Source organism: Grammomys surdaster, unplaced genomic scaffold, assembly GCF_004785775.1.
Source record: "Grammomys surdaster isolate TR1022 unplaced genomic scaffold, NIH_TR_1.0 126036, whole genome shotgun sequence".
NCBI lineage: Eukaryota > Metazoa > Chordata > Mammalia > Rodentia > Muridae > Grammomys > Grammomys surdaster.
Genome location: NW_021620849.1, coordinates 1,392,627 through 1,414,108, shown reverse-complemented (window position 1 = coordinate 1,414,108; position 21,482 = coordinate 1,392,627). Strand labels below are relative to the sequence as shown.

The 21,482-nt window shown below is 47.8% G+C and overlaps 1 protein-coding gene across 2 annotated transcripts in view; it reads right to left on the bottom strand.

The window, feature by feature from the left end:
* Acan (aggrecan) overlaps positions 1-15,035 on the bottom strand; it is a 64,200-nt gene extending 49,165 nt beyond the window's left edge. The window contains exon 1 of one of the 2 annotated variants that reach the window (XM_028754847.1): positions 14,657-15,035. The gene's annotated coding sequence lies outside the window, so the exon portion shown is untranslated. The remainder of the gene's footprint in view (positions 1-14,656) is intronic. The other variant, XM_028754848.1, reaches the window with a different exon arrangement.
* Between the last annotated feature and the right edge of the window lie 6,447 nt (positions 15,036-21,482).

Here is a 21,482-nt window from a genome sequence, read left to right as displayed (position 1 = left end):
TTTTCCCTTTTCCTTTTCCTTTTCCTTTTCCTTTTCCTTTTCCTTTTCCTTTTCCTTTTCCTTTTCCTTTTCCTTTTCCTTTTCCTTTCCTTTCCAACTCATGCTGGCCTGGATCTTAATCTGTAGCTAAGAATGGCCTTGAACTTTTGACTCCCTGTCTCTGCCTCCCGGGTGCTGAGAACACTGGTGTGAACCTCCACAGCTGGCCTATGTGGTGCTAGGGATTGAACCTTGGGCTTTTTGCACACTGGACAAGCACTTCTTTAACTGAACTATATCCCTAGCACCCCTAGCTCTCCTTTTAAAAAATGCCTCCCTCAGAATTGTGTTAAAATCCATGTACTATAAAATGAGTTATATCAGCTACTTTAATGACACAAGTTAATAGCCTCAAGTAGCCGTCCTGTTGAGTTCCCACTGGCTCAATCCATCTCCTGGACCGTTTTCTTCTCACAGAGCTGAAAGTCTGTATTGATTAAACAACCAGCCCACATTTCTCCCTCCTCCCAGCTCCTGGCAGGCACCCTTTCCTTTCTGTCTCTGTGAATTTGGCTCCTACCTCTCCTCCTGCAGAGAAACATTGACAGCTCCCCCAACACAGTTTCGAGATCTCTCCTTCCATCCTATCTCAATTGGACAACTGTCATGTCTTTCAGGATTCCTTTATATAACCCGGGGAGATACTTCTCCCCCACAGACAGGTCCTTCTCAGGTGCTGTACTGCCATCAGCATTCGTAGCAAGAGACATCTCATGCATTTCACAGAGGGTCTGTTTCTTTGTCAACATTGATTCTAAAACACCACAGAAGGCAGAAAGGAGGTTGATCAAAAATTTTCTCTTAGAAATCTCCCAGGCACGTGCCGTATTGGGTACCCCCGTGCTGTCTGTCAATGAGTCCGTCACGACTCATCTTTCTTCCATTACGATGTCAGGCTATTGATTCTTTATCTAAGCAGCAAATGAATTAGTTGATTTATTTTAAGGGCCACACGGTATTTAAGATATTTATCATTCAGCACTGGATGCTCACAGGAGAACTAGGGAACCAGGGGCAATTCAAAGCAGCAAGTTCTGATCTCTGGCTTTCAGGGACACTTATCCGTTGGGAGACACTGAGCATTGCAGAACTCAATGACACCAAATTGAACTTCATCTGTGCCTCAGATCCATTTGAACTGGATGGGAGCAGCTGTGATTTTTTTTTTCTCAGTGGAAAAATTCACTGGTCATTGCAGCATCAGCAGCAGGTCTTGGGTAAAGAGTCTAGAACTCCCTGCACCATGCTGACTCGGAGATTCCCTGCGGATGGTCTCTCACCCACACTACAGGCTCCTTGAGGACAAGGAAAACTCTTTAAAAAACTCTTTATTCCTTTCAAATGTGTTCTCCACTGTGACCAGAAAGAAGCTTGGTATAGAAAAATACTCAAGTATAGAAACTAGCTGGAGACATGTTCATGCTTGTATGTTAACCACAAGAAGCATGCTGCATGACAATACGTAGCCTACAACATCATTTTATTCTCATGGATATTCATGAGAAAGAAAGAAACAGACAGAATATGACATTGGTTATCTTTGGGGTGGAAAGTTTAATATATGTAATTTTTTTCACTTCAGTGTTTATCTTCCCCAAACTTTCTACATGGTCCTTTAGTAGTTTTGACAGGGAAAGAGTTTCTAAAAAATGAAATAAAATTTTAAATCCTTTGAAATATTTGCATTCAGTGTAATCACAGGAGGAAATCAGTTCTAACCCTGAGGGCAATTAGGAGAACTGGAGTTCCTGTGTCAAAGCCAATGGACTTTTCGTGACGGAGGAGGCAGCAGCCAACTGGGGACGGTGGGGGAAGGAGTGCCTTTTGGGTAAGGAAGCTGCTCTCTGTGGCTTAAAATTCAGTCTTGCCTGGGAGCTAGCTCAGTGGGGAAAGCACTTGTTTTGCCCCAAACCCACCTAAAAAAGCCAGGTGTGGTGGTGCATGCTTCTAATCCCAGTGCTGGTGGAGGGGTACGGATACACCCCTGGGGTTCACTGGCCAGTCAGTATAGCTGAATCTGCGAGCTCCAGGACAGTGAAAGACCCTGCTTAAATAGCAACTGAAGAATGACACGTATTGTTGACCTCTGAATCCAGATGGTATGTATGTATGTATGTATACAATGTATACACATGAAAACTCTCTCTCTCTCTCTCTCTCTCTCTCTCTCTCTCTCTCTCTCTCTCTCTCTCTCACACACACACACACACACACACACACACACCACACCTTCTGGGAATCTGCTGGGAAGTAGAACTATTTCATCAGAGTTCAGCAGATTCTGGGTCCAAGGCTTTCCTTGCTCACAGAAGGGACTCTGACTGTGTCCCACATGAATATGAAGTTCTTGGCCACATAAAAGGGCTTCCCCAACACCCTTTCTGATGTGACCCAGGATGAGGGCAAGCCCCTGCTTCATTCTGTGGTATGAGCACCAGCTTGAGATTGAGAAATTTATCATCTCCCTTGGATGGAAAGCTGAGTAGTCATGAGCCTTGGGGATCAGTTGGTAAAGAGTTCACATCCTGATCCTATTGCCTACCAGCTCTGCCTCAGGCTCATCATCTGTAAAATGGGACAACTAGCCTGATACTTCTAGTTTCCCTGTTTCCTAATTTGCACATGGGGATAACAGTTCAGGACATATGAAGGTGTTTCTGTCCTTGTTCAGTCTTCTTTTAACATTAAAGTATGGGATCTGTCCCCCTACAAAGAGTTTCCCCTGACTCTCTGGGCTTAAAGGTCTAAATCATAGTAGTAAGCCAATCAAGAGTATTATATACTGGCTGGTGCCCTCCCTCCAAACAGGAGGATTGAAATCCTCTTCCTTGGTGACTGTGGATGTGAGCTAATTAGAAAACAGCGTCTTTAAAGATGTAACTAAGTTCAGATGAGGCCATTGGGATACAGCCTTAACGCAATATGACTGATGTTCTTGTAAGAGGAGGCGAGCTAGACACTGGAGTGACACCAGGTGAGACACTGGAGCCAGAGCCTTGAGCTCTGGATACAAGGCATTCCATGGACCCCTGAGCTCAGAAGAGCACTGGAGGGTTTTCCCTCAGAAGGAGCATGTCCATTCTTGACTTTGATTTAGGCAACTTAGATCTCATAACTATGAGATGATAAAATTTTGTCATTTAAATTGTCAAACTTTGTGGCCTGCTGTTATGCAACTCTAGGGAATGAGCAGGAGGGAAAATTTTTGATCACACTCTTGGGACTGATTGAAGCCTTGCTTCACGAAGGGATATTCCCCTCTTATTTGGTGATTGAACTTAGAATTACTTAGATTGGGGGGATTATGTTGTTTCTTATATTCTACCTAATCTGTCTATCATCTTTCTTTTCTTAATAGAGACAAAACTTGCTGATCTTGGGATTGCTCTTGGTGCTCTTCCTGAAACTTTATGCCAGTCCTGCTACTAGAATCCAGTCTTTGGGACTTTCTTTGATGGGCTCCCTTACTCTCAGACTTTTATGGAAACAGAGGGGAAGATACCCTGGATCCTATAGGGAAAACTTTAGAATTCAAGCCCTGGTTTCCTTAAGATCTTATCTGGGTTCCGAGTCTCTCCCATTCCTGGGGTTCACATAGGGCATGGTGTTGGTTAGAGGAAGAGCTATGCTCAGATGCTTCAACTTAATAAAAGCCATTAACTGTTCTCCTGGGATATTTAGAGTCCTCTAATATCCAGTCCCCGAGAAGGGAATGGATAAAAACAAGGAGTGATCTGGGGGCCAGGGTCAACTCGAGAATGACACCAATCCCTTGCTACTCCCTTTTCCCTTCCCAGTGGCACAGCCATGCTGACCACAGCAACACCTACACCAGAGTTCTTGATAGCTCATCTTTTTATAATGGCTGGAGGGGTGAAGGACCATCAGGGATGAGGGGGAAGGCTACAAAAGTTGTTCACTGGACCATTCCAGGTGCTACTGTCCTCACGAACTGCAACAGAATCCTCTGGAGCTACAAAATGTAGTGAGCCTGGGTACAAGACCGGCTGTAGTTACTAGCGCATCAAGGTACTAGAATGTTTTCCATCTACATCGTTCCCAGATAGCTCTGGGCTGGTAGAATGCAAATAGCTTTTCTGTTCTTATTGTAAGAGGGCTTAGCCCTCTTACGAGCCTGAGTGGGCAGGAAAGCAGTTTCAGCTTGGGCCATTGAAGACAGCCATGCTCTGAGATGCCAGGCATGAAGCTGGGCTCTTCAGGGCTGGCATCTCAGAGCATGGCTGTCTTCAATGCAGCTGGTGCTTAGAGAAATCTACCCTGTGTAGAGCACCATGGCTTAGCTGCATCAGCTTACTTTACCCTACTACCCAACCTCAGGAGGCAACTGATTGTACCCAATTCATAGATATTATAATGGTTGGAATAAAAATGGCCCCCATAGGCCTATAGAGGGTGGCACTATTAGGAAATATGTCTTGTTGAAGTAGGTGTGACTCTGTTGAAGGAGGTGTATCACTGGGGGCGGGCTTTGAGGTCTCAGAAGCTCAAGGCTGGACCAATGTCTCTTCTCTGTTATCTTCAGCTGCCTGTGGATTCAGTGTAGACCTCTCAACTGTCTCTCAACTATCTCTCCAGCACCATGTGTGCTTGCATGCTGCCATGCTTCCTGCCAGCCCCAATTGAATGCTTTTCTTTATAGGAGTTGCTGTGGTCATGGTATCTCTTCACGGCAATAAAGCCCTAAGCAAGACATACAAGGAGCTGTGGGTATGGTGTGATGAGTCAACACCACTGGCGGAGGCTATGCTGGGGATTGGGACCTCTCTAACCAACCATCCATGTTTGGATGACAGTAGCCTCGAGGATTCTTTTGTAAAAAGAATCAGAAAGGGAGCTGCCAACAATACTAGAGTCCATCTCAACTGAAAGATGAAAAGATGGTGCCGTGGTTCCAGGAGGACCCCAGGGGTGGAGTTTGGAGATGGATACAGATGAAGCTGGAGGGCGACATGGGGCATGCCTCAGTAAAGGCAGTGAAAAGCGAGGATCTTTAGCATCTATGGAATCATCAGTGCTGAACTTGGAGGGGCTTGGGGAGCCACATCCCATCTCCTTCCTTGTCTCAGAACCCAACCTGCTTCCTGTCTGCCATGTCCACATGATACAGGGACCCTGAACTCACAAGGCTGAAAAAAAATACCAGAGGAAAGATGATCCATTCCATATGTGGGTTGCCTGAACCCCAAAGGTGGTGATGATGTAGAAGAATAACTGATCCCTTAAAACAGGTAGTCCCCTTGTTGCTGTGTCTGTAGGAGCTGCTAAGGAGATCTGGGAAGACTGCTGATGTATGGAGTTGGCCATCCCTCTTTTCTTTAGGCCATTGGTACCCTCCAGTGATGGCAGGACATGCCCAGATGACTTGCAGAGTCCCTGGGGAAGCATTCTTTTCTGGGTCTTAGTTTTCTTTTCTATTACAAGAATAGAATGCATCTTATTGGTGGGTTTCTAAAGTCAGAAAACTGGGGTGGTCCTGATAGAGTCTGACAGAGGGACCCACCAAATTCTTGATTCAATTCCTCTCTCTGCACCTCTGTGACTCATGTGCGGGTATCATAGGCCTCTCCCACAGCAGATTCCCTGGAGCACAGTTTAAAGAGCACTAGGTTGAGGCCATTTGTCCATCGTATGACAGGGATGTGGAAGGGAACAGAGTTATGGGAGAAACTTGCAGACAGTGATCAACAAAAGCCACAACAAAAAGGTAGTGAGGGTACGAGAACAGGAATGTGTGTGTTCTTTCAATGGAGTGAACAAAATGAAAGCAACATGTGAACCTGAATAACCAGGTGGACAGAGTGTGTGGTCTGCATAACAGAAAGGGCAAAGCCCTGGGGACAGATGTGGGACCCTGGAGGCCTCTGAGCCATGGGGAAACTATATCTAGTAGGCATGTCTCTACACCAGCTCCGTAGGGCCCATGGGCTGCAGAAGAGGATGTATTCTGATACCATTCATGGTGGTTTGAATATGCTTGGCCTATAGGGAGTGTCACTCCTTATAAGGAGGCGTGGCCTTGTTGGAAGATGCCTGTCACTGTGGGGGTGGGCTTTGAAGTCTCCTAGTGCTCAAGCTCCTCCCAGTGAGGAAGAGAGCTTCCTCCTGGCTACCTGCAGATAAAGATGTAGAACTCTCTCGGCTCCTCCACCACCATGTCTGCCTGCACACTGCCATGCTTCCTGCCATCATGATAATGGACTGAACTTCTGAAACCGTAAGCCAGTCCCAGTTAAGTGTTTCCCTTTATGAGAATTGCCTTGGTCATGATGTCTGTTCACAGCATTAAAACTCTGACTAAGAATGTATGACAGGCCCACTCATGGGTCTTTTGGGAGCTTCTGCAATGCAGTGCTGAGAAGAGGCTATGACATTTGATTGCTGAGTGCATCTAAAGGTAGGCCATTCCACATAGAGCTTTTAGTGCATCGGTTATCCTTTCCCAACCATGACACATTGCTAGAGCCTTTTCTAGATGTCAGAGGAACATTTTCCTAGTTTGGCTTCTGGAAGACCAGGAGCCCCTAAGGAACTGAGACAGTAGTTGGAGCACCAAAGAGGAGGACAGAGGTCTTAGGGAAGGTCCACCAATCTCAGGCCATAACCCAGTGCCAAGCTTTCCTTTGGTTATATCCTTCCCCATCCCCACACCCCCAGTCTCAGTCAATACCCTCATCCCCCAGGAATGGAGGTGAGACCCACAGAAAAGCAGCCAGGTCCTACAGGCATGGAGGACTCTCTCTGCTAAGTTATCAAAGCTCGCTACAGAAGCCAGTGTGGGTTGGTTTGGGGGAACCATGTGAGCATCCCAGGGTGAGGCTACTGGGGAGGATACAGATGCCTTGAGATGTGGTGCCTGCTCCTGGCTGGACCCTGTGGGCCTGGGTGAGGGTGATATAGGCAAGTGCTGACAGGACAGCTCCTTACTGGACTCCAGAGACACTGCTCATTTCCCCAGGGTGCCATCCACATGGCCTCTGGTGCCACCCGAGAGGGAGATGGAGCACACAGGGTTCTGCCTCAGTTAGGAGGCTTGGAGGGAGTTCAGTCCTGCATCAGGACTGGCCTGAGGCTCTCATGACACCCTCCACCCATGACCAACAAACAACCCCCGTTTATTCCCGTGAACAACAGCAGCAAAAGAGCCAAAGGGAGTGTAGTCACAGGGACCTTTACACAGAGGGTGGCTGTTGTGGAAATGAGGCTTCATTTTCATGGAGGGTGGAAAGGGCTTCTGGCTGAGGATTTTTATTTGTTTCCATTTTTGAGAAAGGGTCTTATGTAGCCCTGGCTGACCTCATTATGTACCAAGGGCAACCTTGACGTTCTGGTCTTCCGCCTCTGATTGGCTGGGATTACAACCACTCACTCTCAAACCCAGGGCTTTGTGCATGCTAGACAAGCACTCTGCCAATTGAGATATACTCTCAGCTGCAGGAGACAGGATTTTTAGGCAATCTGCTGGGCCTGCCTCTTCCCTCTGGGCTCCAGTACAGCAGCCTTTCCTTCCACAGATCTGCCAGGTCAGCATGTCTCTAGATTGAGTCTCCTGGTCTGCTGTAGGAAGAAAGCTTCTAGCTGGCCACACTCTGCTTGGGAGACTTGAAGGGACTTGCTTAACTCCTCAGTCTCCCTAAGAGATGACACCCCTTTTAACACTCTGTCTATTGTCCTTTAAGGTATATTTTTTTAGAAGCTTTTTTTTGGGGGGAGGGGGAGAGAATCTTCCTCTTGTCTCTAGAGACAAAAAGTACTCATTTCATCCAAGGTCAAGAGCAGCTGTGTTCTGGAAGCAAGCATGCCTGTCTCAGGCATGGGGGTGGAGGGCAGGTGGAATAGTTCTCGACTCCCCCTTTCCCTACAGAGCAGAGCTGCAGCATCAGCCACTAGACTCTCAAGGAGAAGCTCAAGCTCAGAGAATCACCAGAAAATCAGATTCCTGTCCCCATCCCTCAACACACAGAGGAGGCTGACTTGCCATCTACACTGTTCACTAGCTTCTTATGGCTCTAATTTCCAATGTGAAGGTTACCCTCCTCACTACAACAGTTCTCTTTCAGTGTCTGGTCAAGTTGGACAATATCCTGCAAGTTTAAGAGTCATCCTAAAGTCTAACTGTTCCCCTCAGTCATCTACATATCGAGGCAGAGGCAGGAAGGTTGGGAAGTGAAGCAGCCCTGGACTGGGAGATCAAGATGGAGGTGGGGTGACGTGATGAAGAAAGAGTGTCAGGCCAAGAGTTCAGGCTATCGGAAACTCATCTTCCATGAGTTATGGCTAGGGTGGTGGCTGGGATCAGGAAAACATGCTCTCTAAGGCAGGTGAGAGCATGGGATGCTCTACTTGGACACTTTACTCCTAAGTTGGCCCTGAAGCCAAGTAGGATATGGAGGACAGAGCCGGAAGGTGATTCAAGGGTGGATGATGGATGATGGGTGGCCTGGGACTGTCTGTTACATTCTTCTCCCAACACCTTGATTTTCTGAGACAGGAGCTCATGTAGCCCAAGCTGTTCTCAGATTTGCCATGTAGCTGTGGACGATCTTTAACTCCTGACCCACCTGCTTCTACCTCCCGAGTGTGTGGACTACAGGTGTCTACTGCCATACTCAGTGGAACCCAGGACACCACGATGCCAGGCAAGTACTCTAGTAATTGAACTATATTATTTTTAAAAAGATAAGATCTTCCTATGTAGTCCAGGCTGATGTCAGACTCAAGATCCTCTTGGGATTAGAGTCTTGAGAGCTGGGACTATAGACCTGTGAGACCATGCCCAGCTATGGCTGAGTTCTGATTGGATGACACAGTGCTTCTATGATGGCTCCTCCCCACGACACCGGCTTTCAAGTGGCTTGGGGAATGGCCAGAGAGGACTTAGAAGGCTATTTAAGCTGAGGCGGTGCTGAAAGAAGCTCTCCTTCCTTCAAGTGCCCCCATCCACCTCTCTTACAGCTTACTTAAGGAAAAATGGTCAATATTAAAACCTTTCTGCTTTAATGTCTTATGACCCTATAAAATGCGGGTTCAGGGACACTGGGTGAGCTATGAAAATCCATCCCGGTGGCTGGTGGCTTTCAGTTGGGCTTTGATTTAGTGTAACTTTTATTTGTCAAAGTAGACGCTTGGATAGGACTGCAAGGAGTTCCTGGATCCTGCTCAGTTTTTTTTCTCTAGAGCTGGGCTGGCCTCAGCTCTGGTGCCTCCCTCCCTGACCAGCTCACTCCCCACAGGGATCCAACTTCTGTATCTTCACTGAGCTCTAGAGGGCGCTGCCTCCTGAAGTAGAGAGAGAACTTATAGGATATCGGAAGCTGCCATTTTGCTGGGGGAGGGGGAAGGGAGCTAAGGGGATGCAAGAGAGGAAGAACCTGGCAAGTAAAATGTTGCCCACCTGGGTGTTATGGGTATTCTCTTTATCAAGAAAGAATTTTAAAGTGTAGTCTGTTTACTCATGTGCTTGTTCATTCATTCATTCCCCTCAATCCACTCAGACTGTCATGTGTACCTCAAACTGAGTTAGACACAGACATATAAAAGCCTTGCCTTGACTCCCAGGCAACTCTATAATGGATTTCATGGGCAGCGACTTCTTTTGGGGTTTCCATTTGTCTCCGTTTCACAGATAACTAAGGCAAGGCTCAGAGAGGTGAAGCTACTTCTGTCACACAGAGCTAGTGTCTGGTGACTCCAAGTCTGGGAATGCTTCTATTGCCGACCCTGGACACCTCTGGCTTCTTTTCAAGCCATAGTGGCCTCCTCGCTGTCTGCTGAGAGCTGTGTGTGAGGGAGGTACTGATCACACACACACACACACACACACACACACACACACACACACACTTCCCTTCCCCAGCAGAAAACATTGCTATGGCAACCAGCCCCAAACAGAAACCTCCTTTGGCTTGGAGATCACACATTCTCACCTGCTGATGTTGCACCTTTCCATAGCAGGACCTTGAAAAGCCTTGACGATACTAACACCCAAGAGTTCACTGAAGGTCTACCTTGTACCAGCATCTTTATTTGCCTTATCCTGGACCCACGGGTCCATTTCATAGATGTAGAAACAGGCCCACAGGGGTAAGCCCATTTCTGCAGGTACACAGATAAGATTTCAACTTTCATATGGGTCAGGCTTTTTCTATTGGGTCATTGAGATCCTACCTTCTCCTCATTCCCCATTTGTGGCTTTCTATTGGCTGCTACCCAGACCCTACCTCTTGCTTCTAGTTGACTCAATTTATTGGTTTGTAGCTTGGCCCTGGGACTAAATGAAGGTCTGGAGCCATTATTTTTTTCCTCTCTCAGGTTTGGCACTAATGACATTTTGGATTCTGTGCTGCATGTGTGTATCTATGTATCTCTCTCTCTCTCTCTCTCTCTCTCTCTCTCTCTCTCTCTCTCTCTCTCTCTCTCTGTGTGTGTGTGTGTGTGTGTGTGTGTGTATGTGTTGGGGAGTGCTATTCTGTACATTCAAAAGTGTTTGGCAATTTTGTTGGCCTTTCTCTACAGCATGCGGGCAGCCCTTCAAATGGTGACAACAGAAAATGTCTTTGGGCATGTTCAGGCAAGGGGAACATAGCTTCCAGTTGAGAACCACTCTTTTATAGAAATGAGGAGCCAGGGTCAAGCTGATAATAGCTCCAGCTCCCATTAGACATGAGGAATGGATGGCAGGAGCAGCTACATACAGACCCCAATATGTAGCAAGTACTGGTGAACCAATGAATGGTGGTCGTGGCTGTGGAATGTTCTAGATAAAATCCTGATGCTCTGGGTTTCTATACAGATCCTCCCAAGTTTGGGCTGGCGTGACCCAGGTTCAGTCCTTCTGCTCCTTATGTCCTCTTGGCAATCCCTTAAAAGAGGATCATTACAGACCTTGAAGACCCTGGGTATTCATGGTCTGTGGATAGCCAGAGAGACCAGAAGGCTGAAGATGGGTTTTCATTAGGCATGGCAGAACTGCTTAGCTCTGCCTCTTTCCTCTTCTTGCTTTCTAAGTCAAATCAATTACAAAGACAGGCAATCCCCTCTCCCTATAGAGGACCCCCCTCCCCCACCCAGGAGACATGACTCCTTTTCTGGGTGGATGTCTTAAAAGGAAAAACAGGGAGCCTCAAAGGTAAGCAAATATAGCCAATTTGAGATGTCCAGCCTCACACCCCCCAATCCACCTATTCAGGAGTTTAACAAAAAGCTTCTTTAGGATACACTGTAAGGCCATTGAGGAAGCAGAGCTGCCTTCACACACTCCAGCCAGCCCACAGGGCCCGCCCTCCAACACACACACACACACACACACACACACACACACACACACACACACACAGAGCTGCATACAAGGAGGCTCTGAGTTTTTTCAAAGTAAACTCAACCATTTCCGTTCTTGCCCTGGATTCAACTTTTTGAAAAAAGGAACCGTTTTACCAGTTTCCCTACAAATTTCCTCCCTGCTCCATTCCTCTTTTTGCCTGCATTCTCTCTCCAGCTTGCCCCCACCTTTCTCCAGACCTTTCTAACAGGCAGTTAGTCTCCAGGAAGGAGGGTGCCATCCCTAAAAAATCCTCTACATCAATTGTCTTCCTATATTCATGAGACACAGGAGCCCAGTTCTGTGACTCCCTGACAGCAGGAAAGAAACACCCCTGTATCTAAGATGTGCGTCTACACTGTACCCCACTTCACAAGACAGCACTTACCTGTATACATATACACAGGGCTGTCTTTCAGTCTTGGGTCATCTCTGACACTGAGTCTTCTTTTTACTGAATGTGTTCTTCCTTCTCCCCCAACTACCCCCCAACCCCCACCCCAGGTTCTACCTCCTGCTGCCTCCAGTCTGGCCAGGTGTTGGTACAGTTGCAGCAAGGACACTCCAGTGCCTGCTACCTGAAGTCTCGAGGTCTTTTTTTCCTCCCCCTTCCTTTCTGTTTTTGAGGTATATTTGTAGCCCTTGGCTTTTGACAAAGCCTCTCACAATGTAGCTCAGGCTTGCCTTTAACATACTAGGTACCCCAGGCTGGCTTTAAAATTCCAAATGATGAGATTATAGTGTGCCACCACAGTGGGCTGCAGCTGCTATCTTTCAAGTTTTTATGGACTACAACTTGCAATAAGAAGCACGTTATGTAAATATAAAATGTATATATATATATATATATATATATATATATATATATATATATATACAATTATGAATGTACATCCTCCCCATAGAGCTCTGCAAAATGCATAACAGAAACAAAAGTTTCCAAAAATAATACTTGTCCTTACTACATGGAAGGCTCTATAATAGTATCTACTATTTCATTAAAGCCTCCGCTGACCTGGTGTCACAGCATTAAGCTGGATAAATCTTGTAGTAAGTCATGGACTCACAATGGCACTCCAAGCCAAAGTCTGTGGGCTTCCCTAGGCTCTGCCAAGGCGCCCCTGATGCCCAACCAGCGGGGCCTGGGAAGGATCCAGTTCTAAAAGGTATCATTAAAAAATCCACACAAAAACTCGAGACACACAGTCTCTAAGAACGGTCAAAACTGGCACTACCAAGAATTTATGATTTGCGACCCAGTAAAAGAGAAGAACTAAGGTCTTAGTTAAGGTCTGTAGAGGCTTTGAAAAGGCACCCACAGTATGTCCCTTAATCTTTGAAGAAATCTCCTGCGGCTCCCTCTTCTTACCCTTTTTAGAGACATGAAACTGAGCCCCAAGGCAGTTCGGGACCTCAACAACTCATGTAACATTAAGTGGCTGGGTTCGGACACAAATCTGCCTCCCCAGAATCTCAGGAGGTGAGTTACATCTTGGAGTGCTTTTTGCTGTTTGGGACATGGGTCACCTTTACATGATAGGGTGGAGAAATGCCGGATGCAAGGGGAGGCATTCAGGGTACCCCAAAAAGAGTCCCAGTGTGAACATGACTAAGTATGCTCTTCATGGAAAAATTTAGGAAAAGCACAATTACTTAATACTAAAATGAAGAATAAAAAACATTCCCTGAGTACTTGTGGGGTAGTGGGTGGATACTGGCCCTTTGCTGGGGTCTTCTCAATTGTTTACTGGGTGCCTGTTGAGCCACCACAGAGTTCAGAGTCTGGCCTCCTTTGAATAGTGCTCTGAAGAACGTACACAAGGATGAACAAACCAGTCTTGACTCTAGAAACACCACGTAATTATATTTAAATTCAATACGACTTCAGGAATTCCAGCATTTCTAAGAGAGATTTTTTTCCTCCCCTTTGATAATTCCTTCATCTAAAATGTTTTAAATGGACCAGGAGGGGTTGTTCTTTCTGTAATGTTTTCTTTAGGTGAGTAAAACCTCTTGGGCTTGGTGACTGGCTGGCTAGTTATCTTCAGAGCCCCCTAACTAGTCTTGTCAGGACAAATAGAAGACTAGATGACTCCTTGTCATGGTAACCAGAAGCAAGGAAGAGAGAGGATTAGGGTGGTGATTTCTCTTCCCTTAAATCGGCAGAGGAACTGACTTCAGCCTCAAAAATCTAAATCCTGACCCTGTCCCTAAATCAATGACCTGTAAAAAAAAAAAAAAAGTCACTGCACCGTTCTAGGTTCCCTTCCCTAGGGGAGATGCCTTAGGTGCTTCTCGGGGTCTAGGGTTGCAGACACCGGGCCACTGAAACAACCAGATTCAGAAGCACCAAGGCAAGATACCTCCCGTAAGATCTTCTTGTCGCCTCACACTGCCACTCCCCACCCTACAGAACTGGAATTAACATGCGCACCGGACTCTGGGACCTGAGAGAGATGCTCCATAGTTAGACTACTGAATGCCGGCTCCAGAGCCTAGCTCCAGATTGCGGGCAGTAGCATGTCCGAAAAATTTGGGCGGGATCCTTCCTCCTGAAGCAGACAACCCTCCACACCCACAGCTTACTGACACGCTGTCACCCTCCCACCCAGCCCTGGTATTGGAAGGGTTGCAGAGAAGCCCAGAAATGGAAAAACTTTGGGACAGTCCTGCACCCCCATCTCTCTTCTTTCCACCTCGACAAACGCCCGATCTCCCCTGGGAGCAGTAGCCCTGTCCCAGGTTCGGCTAATGTCTTCCCTCCTCTTTCCCATCCCTTTGAGTGTCCTGAGATTCCTACTATAAGCCAAATGGGACCCACGAGTTTTCTCATCCTTTCTCAGATGCCTGCTGTCCACGTAATTTTGTTGATTCTCTGGTCAGTTGGCCTTCCCAAGAGAAGATGAAAGCCTTATGGAGCGTCCAGAGGAACAGGGGTGGGGTTGGGGGTGGGGGAGTGGGATTTGAACCCACATTTCCTTGACTTTAAAACTACGTCTCGCTCTACACTTCAGTTTAGCGCCCCCATACCTTAAACTTGAAAAATCTCTGGTCTTTCTTAATTCTGTGCAGGAGCCCCCCTCCACGTGTTCCCATTCACTTTGAGTTGGGCAGCAGTTGAATTTGCTTAACTTCCGCGTGCACGCAGCTGAGGTTCTGAGTCCCAACACACATACCCAATGTGGGCACCGAGGCACCCCCACCCCCCAGCACCTAGGTGCGTGTCCTCAGCAGCATTCCCTGGGATAGAGCTCCTCTAGAGAGAAGGAGCCCTTTCTTTACCTTGAAGAGTTGGTCTCGCTCCTCCAAGAACTTCAGTCCGTTATCCCTGCGAAGCCGCTAGGGATTCCTGGGGGCTACCAACCCCGGGTCTTGCTGCGCTGCAGCAAGGATGCTCTGCGCGGGAGGGCCCTGCGAACCCCTCCTCCCGCCGGCGTCTTCTCCGCAAGTCCCCTCAGGCGGTGGCCACAGTAGTAGCTGGCTGACTGGGTTTCGGAGCAGGGTCGATGAAGGGAAGGGACACAGAAAGGTGCCCCGAGCTCCCTCGGCACCTGCGTCAGATGCTAGCCGGTGAGGGTGCGGAGAGAGAGTGAGGGACCTTGAGCGGTACTGCACGCGTCCTCAGCTCTGTGAGCCCCTCTGGCACCACGGGGAGGTAGGTGGGCGGGAATGGTGCGCGGTGACACATACATAGGGGCGGGCGGGGGAGGGGAGGGCACACACGAGGGGTGGGGGCGAGAGCACAGGGAAACCCCACCCCTGGGGCTGGTTCGCAGGGGGAGGGGAAGGCAGAGACGTCCGAGCGCGCTGGATCCGGGCTGGGGACCGCGCTCAGCTAGGAAGGCGCAGGGCGCGCAGGGCACGAGAGGAGCGCGGATCCCGCAGCTCCTGGGGCCGCGGAGGAAAGCTGTGCGGGGAGAGCTGGAGGGCCCGCGTCTGCATTGCGGTCGGCAGCTCCGCAGTCCAGGCGGCCCCGGAGGGCTGCGCCCGCAGAGTGCCGAAAGCACCCGGCTCACGCTGTCAGGGTGGCAGACCAGAGAGGGTTCCCCTGGCCCCTGGAGGCGATTTGCAGCTGAGACTCAGAAAGATGCCATCGCGCAAGATGACCCTCTACTTTGGGAATGTGATTTGAAAGAACATTGTTGGAAAGTTTTGGGGGTGGGGTACCCCGAGACGCAAAGGTGGAGAGAGGAGATGAGGCAGCCCAGAGGCACAAGGCACAAGGCTGGCGCGGGGGGGGGGTGCGGGGGAGAGGTTGCTTAGGGGGTCTTCAAACCTCAACACAGACCAAGGACATGTCAAGCTGGAATTCGCTACGGCATCTACAGAACTCTTTAATAAATTTATTTCCCGGAAAAAAAAATCTGGGAGTCTTTGGATACCTTCTATAAGCTAGTTGCAGCACACGGTGATTTTAATTTCTTTAAGGAGTCCAATAAGCTAAATCTTACACCTCCCAACGATGCTCGCTCATACCATGGGGTTCAGAAAGTGATGGAGCTGTTCAAGTTGGGAGCTAACTTCAAGTCAAGGTCACCCCTCTGTTCCAGAGGAGCGGCTGGTTAAGCTGCAGTATGTTTGGGGGCTGGGGACACAGACCGCTGAAGGCCTTGAAAGGAAGCGGGTGTTCTTCTCATTAAAACACAGTGGCCTCAGGCAGTGCAGTGGAAATCTCCTGAATCTCTCACTGGGCAAGGAGTGGGTTCTTTGCCGACTACAGGAGACAACTGATGAAGTTTTTCCTTGCTGGAAAGATTGTGCCTCAGTTTCCCCAGGTTGATTATGCTGGAATTGTGTGCGTACCTCACTGGTTAGTGGTATTTGGGACTGGCCCTGGCCCAGTGCATTCTCTGTTTCTTTCTTGTACAGGGGATGAAGCCCTGTGGTACTCAGTCCCCCCCACCCCCCAGTGTCTGAGAACTGAGCTGTGGCTCAGGTGTCCTGGTCTGTTGGGTGGCCTGCCTCCTTTCCCACCTGTACATTGGCTGCTCTGGGTCACAGGAAGCATCAGTGGTAGTCAACACTGCTCAGAGGTTACTGTGTTTGCCTTTTGAAGAATAGAGTGGAGGAATCTTATGAGTTACTTTCTAGAAACATCAATCTCTTTGTTAAAAATTTAAATTAAAAAAATATTTTCTTAGAAAACACTAGTCTCTTAAATACCAAAGCATTTCTCAGGTCACACTCTGGGTGACAACAGACAGTCCTTGTCTGCAAAATGGGATTTTATTTGACACCATATCCTGGAGGACCTTGAGTTGATGAAGAGTAATTCAAGTCAAGGACAAATGTTCATTAGGTAATTCATCCTTGTAAAGAAGGAAACAGACGTTTACTGATCATCTGACTGTTTTAACAAACAGCAGCCATTTTGTATATGTCTGATGCTTCGTGACACCATAGACTCCCAGGTACACACTAAGACATTGAGACACTAAGTCACCCAGGCAGTGAAGGGCTGTGGGGACAGATTGATATGACACCACACTGCCTTCTGGAGGATGCACACAGCTCAGGATAATGTTCATACACTTTGAAGACTGGATTCTGAGAACAAATGTCACTTCAGAGAGCCCTGAGTGACACATAGACACTTGTCCCATCCTGTTCAGGAGTCTCATTCTTTGGGCAGTCTTCGTGGTTCTGTTCATATCTTCTCTGCTAGAATACTTTCTAATTTTCTAAACTATCTTGCAGTCACTTGGTTTCTTTGACAAGCCACCTGATTCCACCTGCTGTCACTGGTAAGTTCTGACCTCTCTCTGCAACATGTGTCCACAGACTCTCATGCCAGCCTGGAGCTTGGGAGAAGCACAGAGTCTCAGGTCCATCCCAGAGCTGTTGACTCAGAATCTTCCCTTTCCCAAGGTTCCCCAGGGCATTTCAAACACTAGCTGGAGCAGCGTAGCGGTATTGTGATGATGTCACTCAGCCATCCATACAATCACAGAACCATAGAAGGAGGCACTTTGTGTGGTGTAGGGCTCTGACAGAGTACTCAGAAGACATAGCATGCTAGCTGGTAGCACACTTCACTCAGACTTACCCATGGGTTTGACCTTCACAAGCCATGCCCTATTTTCCCATGGTTTCTAGTACTTAGGAAGCTCTCAGGTTATGTAGCAGCCTGTGCTCCTGTCTCAGGGTGAAATCAGGAACAAAGTGGATCCATTTCCACCCTCTGTTCCAGTCCCTTTAACCTCTTGTACATGGTAAGTCTTTCCATGGGTCCATTTCCACCCTCCATATTTAAATCAGTTTACTGGTTTATCCCTCACCAGTGCCTTCTCTGGGTCCCAGCATCCTTGCTTCTTTCCATCCTTTCTCATTTGTCTCAACCAACAGATCTTGACTGGTCCATAGAAATCTTCACTAAGCGAGTCTGCACTGCCCCTGAAAGAGTGATTTAAAATGGAATTCATGCTTGTTGATGTGTTAACCCATCTCCTTTGTCTGATTCCCGTGCTTTTAGTTCGTGTAACTTACATCTTTGGATCTTTCTGAAGTCTCATCGAGGCAGGGCCGGTTTCACTGTGACCCTGTACCTCCTCTAGCTTGTCCCAGTATGATTCACAGGTGAGACGTCATCTTTGCTGTTGTTGATTATCCTCTTACATCCAGCTTACCTCTCCAGAGAACCTTGATGCTATTGCTCTCAGTAGAAGACCTTTGAATGAAGCTCACCAGCATACCACACCAGGGTTCAGCTCTACCCAAGGATAGCGCCTAGGGCCGAAGCCTAGAGCGGGACGCTGGAGGCAGCCCTCCCAGGATGGCATAGCTCCATATTCTAGTTGTTATGGTGGTGTAACAAACCTGCCTCATATTTAGTGGCTTAAAAGAGCAGTAATCTTTCCCTATCGCTTGTGGTTTCTACAGGCAGGAATTTGGGAGAAACTCAGCTGGATACTTCTGGCTTGGATTGTCTGGTGAGGTTACACTTGGATGTCAGTACAAGTACAGAGAGCCGAGAGCTTTCCAGAGCCTTGGGGACCCACAGGTAAGGTGGCTGGCTCACGAGATTGGCAGGTTGGGTCTGACTGTTGGTTAGCAGCCACAGTTCTCTCCCATAGGGATCTCTTTTTTGTAGTTGCTGAGTGTCATCGTGACACGGTGGCTGACTCTCACCATGGGGAATGAAGTAGAGGCCAGACAGGAATGGAATACTTCTGGATCCTTTTTAGGTTTGGGAGTCACATGTGTCACCTCCACTGTATTGGATTTGTCCCCAAAGCCACCCCTGAACTAGTGTAGGTAATGGTGTCATGGGGGTTGGGGCTGGGGAATAAAGATTGCTGGAGGCATGTTTGTGGCTCTCCTGTGCTCTCCACTGACTCTTAGAATACAGGCCATCTCCCAGGGCACTGAATTGTGTCACCATTGGAATACTTGCTTCTGCCTTGCTAAGTGTGGGTCTGAGCCACTGAGAATTCCATGGACGTATCTGTTCAGGTTCTCAGTGTAAGCGAATAGACCATTTTGGCTCTTTGGAGCAATGCCATCTGTCCCAGTGTCTACAGGACGGGTATCCTTAGTGAGGTGTACTGGGCTCTCTGTGTCCCTCGTCACAGCTTAAGACCGCTGGGCCCTCAACCATTTTCTCAAGGAGATTTGCTTCTGGATCCTTGTGGCAGCCTCTCTAAAATAAAGTTTCCAGGGCTGGCTGCTGACGGTGAGTGTGGACTGGTCAGGGAGGAACAATGGTGGCTCTCTCTTCTTACCACTTGAACATTCAGCTCCTCCTGGTGTGACTAAAGATGCTCACATCTTGGAGCAATGTCACACCTTTTGGTTGACATTGAAACTTGGAAATGTTTAAAGTCAGACTGCTAGGGCTGGGGAGACAGTTCAGTTGGTAAAGTGTGTGTGTGTGTGTGTGTGTGTGTGTGTGTGTGTGTGTGTGTGTGAGGGGGGCGGGCAAACAATCTCAAAAGTCCATCTGTACAACCCAAGCCTGTGGCACATGTTTGTGATTCCAGGGCTGGGGTGGGTAGAGACAGGGGCGATCCCTGGAGTCAACAGCTAGCTAACCTTTCCTACTTGGGGAGCTCCAGGCCAATGAAAGATCCCGTCTCAGAAGAACAACATGAATAATGTTTGAGGGATGACTGACACCTAGCCCTTCTCCACACAGCCCCATACACAATCACCCACACATACCACACCTACATGTAAATAGAAGAAATGAAATGAAATAAAACAATTTACATATAGGCCAGAAGAAAGGGTGTCTGTCCATCTTGAGCTACAAAATAGTTAAGGACAGGGCAATTCCTTACATGTCTGACAGCCTGAGATGCAAATTTCACTTTTGTATAGAGACTTTGGGCAAGCTTTTTAACCTGCTGGGTCTTGGTTTTCAATGTGTAAAGGAAGGCACCCCAGAGAATTGTGAGAATTAAAGTAAGTGGGCACCTGGGCCTGCAGAGGGGTCTGGATACAGAGTGGTCCATTTCCTTCTCTCTCCTAGCCTCTTATAAACTCTTTCAGTAGCACTTTGCCTTTGGTGTGTGTGTGTGTGTGTGTGTGCATGTATGTGTCTGTGTGTGTGCGTGCATGTATGTGTGTGTGTATGTGCGTGCATGTATGTGTCTGTGTGTGTGCATGTATGTGTGTGTGTATGTGTGTGCATGTATGCGTGTGTGCTGCTTTCTGCATTTTTGCATTAGCAAAAGAAGCTAAAATAAGAGAACAGTAATGATGAACATTGGCTGGAATGAGAGGTGGGGTTGGGGTGGGGGATGGGTTGCCATCTTTCTGGAGGGGAAGAGCCATGGAAAAATAATAAAGAAAACCCTTTTCAGGCCAGAATAGTGCCAGAAAATGGAACCTCCTGGTCCCCAGTGGCGTGTTGAAACGTGCCAGTTTATTGCCTTAACACTGTACAAGGGACGACAGTAGAGAGAAATGGTCTGATAATAAAGAACGCAGGGTAACTTCATGAAACATGTCCTTATATGTCCTTGCGGCATGATGACACGTGGGGACAGGAAATCATTGTGCCACTTAAGACACTGACCTGCAAGGGCAAGTTTAGGGGAATGGGTGTTTTTGGAAGCTCAGGTTTGCACTTTTCCCCCCCTGAATTCATACTAGGTTGGTATTTCATCAAAACGCTGCCGTTAATAAATGGAAACTACAGCCAGTGTTCTACTCTTGCCTCCTCCGCGTATTTACTACTGAGAATCCGCACACAGGGAAGGGCTGAGTGGGATGCTGCTGTCTTGGCTTATGTAGCAGCATCACCATCGATAATCCCAACATCATCGCCAACACTTCCCAGGCAGGTCTAGGGGAGGAGGATTGAAGTTCTGTAGCCCTCAGTTTTCCATTGAGAATCCACACAGAGGGAGGGGCTGAGTGGGGTGTGGCTATCTTGGTTTATGTAGCATCACCATCAACCTCCCTCCAAACCGCATCTTCATCATCATCAATAACAACGTCATTATCATTATCATTATCATTATCATTATCATTATCATAATTTCCCAAGCAGGTCTGGGGAAGGAGGACTGGGGCTCTGTTGTCTGTAGTTGCTCACGTCATAGGCAGCCTCCATGGCTCCTGGGAGCCTGCTCCCTCTGCTCTGGAACCTAAGGGGCTGCCTCCCACAGCTGAGGCCTAAGCTGGCTTTGTGCTTGTATTTCCTAAATTATATTCTTGGGTCCCTTGTCATATCGGGCAGGGCCCTTTTATCTTCTTTCAGCAATGAACATCGAATTATTCTGAAAACTCGTTATAGACTTTCACCTGCAATAACGTAGAGACAGAGTACACCCTGAAAAACACAAAGTGGTGTAAATATGCACTTCCACCTACGGGAAGCATGGGCAGCAACTCAGTATAAAACTGTCTGCTACTTTTGCAAGTTGGCACACATCTGTAATCTCAGCACTTGGGAGGCTGGAGCAGGAGGAGCAGGAGTTCAAGGCCAGCGTAGGCTACAGGAGACTCTGTCTTAACAGCAATAAAAAATACCTGAAACAGAGTGTAACCATAAACACAATGATCCGCTAATGTGCAGACCTGTGAATACCTCTTGTCCTCACAAAACTTGGCATTTGTCTCATCTTACAGTTCCTCCACATTTTAGTTGTGGCTGCATTTG